This window comes from Helobdella robusta, assembly GCF_000326865.2.
Source record: "Helobdella robusta unplaced genomic scaffold HELROscaffold_54, whole genome shotgun sequence".
NCBI classification, from domain to species: Eukaryota; Metazoa; Annelida; class Clitellata; order Rhynchobdellida; family Glossiphoniidae; genus Helobdella; species Helobdella robusta.
Genome location: NW_008705287.1, coordinates 722,602 through 727,256, shown reverse-complemented (window position 1 = coordinate 727,256; position 4,655 = coordinate 722,602).

Below are 4,655 nucleotides of genomic sequence, written 5' to 3'. Positions count from 1 at the left end.
AACAATAACATTAAAATTCAACAACTCACTAGAAAAATATTGACAACAACAACATGAACATAATTTCCAATGCCAATAATTACAATATTCTAAAAAAGTTGCATCAACAGTTACGACAACACAAACAATTATTACATCAACAACAACATTACAAAAACAGCATCAACAATAACAACATCACAACAACAATAACATGGCAACAACAACAACATCTTCACCACAACTCATCGAATCATTTATGGAGACTGACAAGTATTGAACAGAAGTTTCAACAGGTTTCCATTTAAATTGCTTTTCAAATAAATTCTCTCTTCCCATCCATTCATCCATCCATTCATCCATCCATCTATCCATCCATCCATCCATCCATCCACCCATCCATCCATCCATCTATCCATCCATCCATCCGCTCATTCCTATACAACGCTCTTAATAATATTGTTACTATTATTTATTAATTATTGTTAAAATTAGTGTTATTATTATTATTAATATATTAATTGACAATATTTTACAAATATATGTTATTGCTACGAGTCATGTTACCATTATTATTAATTCGTTACATATATATCGTTTCATCTCATTTCAATTTGTTGTTTTTTATTACTATTTTGTTGTTGTTATTTTTTTTAATGTTTGCTGGAATTGCTATTGTTGTTGTTGTTGGACTTGCTATTGTTGTTGGACTTGCTATTGTTGTTGTTGTTGGATTTGTTGGACCTGCTTGCTGTTGTTGTTGTAAAGCTTGTTACTTTTGTTGTTGAATTTGTTATTATTGTTGTTAGATTGATTAATTTGTTGTTAAACTTGTTGTTGTTGTTTTTGTTGAATTTGTTGTTGTTTTTGTTGAATGGTTTTATTGTTGTGGCTGATTACCTTAAGGTGCAAAGAAGCTGATGTTGATGGCACTTGCAACTACCTGAAATTAGTGGAAGTTAAAGGTGGAAGACGCGTTGAGCCAGAAAGTGCGGACAAACGAATGTGAAATCACTGGTTGGTCTCACTGACTGAACCACGTGGAGTCTGGTAAACACGCAAAATTAGTTTTGAATTACAAAAAATAAAAGATTAAGTACTCTCTGCTCTGCTACAAAAGAGATCGAAGCTACGTACGTGCCGTCAGAAACAAGCCCAAGTTCAAAGTTCAAAATTGAGGTGGCATTTGCTTACTTGTGAAGATCAAACCTACTCATTCAATCTGCTACACAATCAGTTTTACAACAAATAACACACATGAAGTGGAAAGACAGAAAACTGACCTCCAGACAGCTGCACACAAAGTCAAAGGAGACACAGACAGTCTTCTTACAGCAGCTGAGGGTCGACCACCGAACAGGTGATACCATCGGAAGCTCGATATACTCAATGTGGGGGTTGACAGCAGAGGTGTAATCAACCTCAGTTGGAAGAACATGTCGGGAATGATATTTAGCAGAAAGTTCGATGCAGGCATCAGAAAAATGTGTGCCCGGAAACAATGGAGTCGCAAGTTATTTGCTTTGGTCCATCAGGAAAAGACTCGGTCAAAAAGTAAACAAACTGAAAAGATCTTCAAGTTTTACAACGCTACATTCATGTATGACACATGACCTGGCCTGGCCTGACCATACAATACTAATCGATCCTGCTTTGGGAGCCAACCGACCAGTTATTACACACATTCTATAGAAGAATCCTTTTAGAAAATTTGTGAGCAGAAATTTTTGAAAAAACGTTTTTCAACCTTCTGCAAGTTGTACAATGAATGAAACACGAGCAATTTATTAGTTCTTGAGAGGTTACACTACCTACGCTGTAGTGGCACACACTCGTACGTTAAAATATACAAGTACATAACTTGTAATATGTTGTATTACAAATTAGGAGCGCGCAAGGGAGATGTGGTAGAAATTATTATTTTGAGTAGTAACATTAATTTCAATAGTCGTAATGTTGTTAGCTTTCATTTTATTAATGATATTAATATTATTAATACTACTACTACTATTATTGACCGCTTGTCAATATACATACTAAATGAAATCCTAAATACTAATACATACTAAATACTATACATACATAATTTATGATTTACCAATTAAACTCAGTTGCTTTAGTAATTACCAGTAGCGGATCTACCAAGTCGCCCCCCGCCTTGATCCATCCCAATTCTTGGCAGATAACACAACTTTTTCAACATTGTGTGCAATGTATGATAATAGTATTAACCACAATGAAGCTGTTTTAGAATATGAGACTTTGAAAAATGTTTATGAATCTATACGTTCATCACTACCTGAAGATCTTAAAATCCATGAAATGTTACCTTTTCTTATTAGTAAACAAATGGCTCCAGCTCTTCCTAATCTTTCCATTTTGTATGAAATATTCTTGACACTGCCAGTAACATCTTCTACAGCCGAAAGAAGTTTTAGTAAATTAAAAATTATAAAAAATTATTTAAGATCAACGATGACCAATGAGAGACTATCTGGGTTATCATTAATTGCAATTTAACGACAACTTGCTGAAAATATTGATTTTGATTCAACCATAAATCGTTTTGCTACAATGAAATCAAGAAGAAAACCATTTATTTGAACTGACTTTTGTTTTAATTAATTATTTCTTAATATAGGTTTTTATTTTGAAAAAAAGCAATAAAAAAACTTAATTCATTTTTATTCCAATAAATGTGTCACCCGTTATGATTTCAAAAAATCGCCCCTGTAAATATTACGCCACACCCCGCGCTTCAAAACCTAAATCCGCCACTGGTAATTACTTGTTTGTCTGTTTGTATTCTTGAATTGGCATTCTAAAATATGAATTAAATGAATTAAATTTGTTCATAATTATTATGCAATAGAAAAAAAGTCAATTTAAAATAATCATTTGTTAATTGAAGTTTTAAAAAAAAAACAAAGAAAGCTGCCAGCCAGTGCCACTTGAACGCTCGCCTCCACAGTAACTGACACGTCCACCAACTTAATGGGCACACAAAATATCGAAATAGTAAACAAGAAGTATGAAACATTCACATCAATCAAATTTAATACGGCTTGCTAACCAAAACATCCGCTGATAGGCACACACAATTCATCATACATTGGGAGATGTATCAAACATTTGGAATGTGTGCATGTGTGTGATCTGTCGAGAGTTACTTTTATTTGATCAGTGAATTAGTATTTTAACTATTAATTAAGAATTTCGGATGTTAATTTGCTTGAATGGAATGCAACGTCATGTAGAAACTTCTGTATATTGAAAAAATCTTCGATGTAAGATCTGATGTAAACAACACCATCATGAACACCATCAATAACAACAACATCAATTATAACAACAAAATCAGTAACAAGACCACCACTGACAACACCCTCTATAACAACACCACCAATTACAACAACATCAATATCAATAACAATGCGATCTATAGCAACAACATCAATAGCAACAACATCAATAACAACATCATCAACAACATCAAAAACAACATCAATAACCACAATACCAAAAACACAAACAACAACATCAATAACAACATCAACAACAACAACATCAATAACCACCACATCAATAACAACAACGTCAATCACAATACCATCAAAAACCTCATAAAGAACCACCACAAGCTTACAAACAACAACATCGTTAACAACTTTAACGCCAACAGAACAACAACATAAACGCGATTTATGTCTCTACAAATAGATTACGAAAAATTCAACGTTAAAAAACAAACACACAAAAAGGAAAAAAAACAATACAACAGATATATACATACACACATACACACACAAATACGCGCAAAATGTGAAAAACACATTCACGAAAAAACTAACCGACACACAAATACTTATTGAAACACACACGCACACAAATGCCTAGACAGCCAGCCAGACAGACATACATTCACACTCACTTACACAGAACATCACCAACACCAACATCTCCATCTATCAATTAAAACCTCGCCCTTCAAATTTTAGAAAAATAAAAAAATTTAAATAGTAAAACTTCTCAAGAGCCAGCGAGCGAGCGATATTGGGGCAGGCAGACGGGATGAGAACAATAGGGATTACGTATTACATTATTGTATGTGTTACGCATGTAAGTATGTACGTATATAAATGTGTGTGTGCATATATATATATATATATATATATATATATATATATATATATATATATGTGTGTGTGTGTGTGTGTGTGTGTGTGTGTGTGTGTGTGTGTGTGTGTGTGTGTATTATGTCGTATTGTATGAATACTACCGAATTGTTGGCATTGATCAATTTAAAGTTTGTCTTTTCAACACTTACTAGAATTTTCTGGGGATTGTTCAATTTTTTAAAATTAGAATTGCTATCCAAGTTCATTATGAAAATTTAATGAAACTGTTAATGATAACTCTCTACGTAATGGTCTTATTCCTAGTTTCACATACATACATACATATTAAATATATATATATATATATTAAATATATACATATATAATATATATATTATATATACATATATATGTAGTGCGGTGTCGGAGTAAAAATGAAAGGAATAGAAAAATAAACAACATAACTGATGATTTATGTTCTAATCAGGTGATAAAACTTCAACTAGATGTACCGCACACACAGACACACACGTACACAGACACACACGTACAAATATA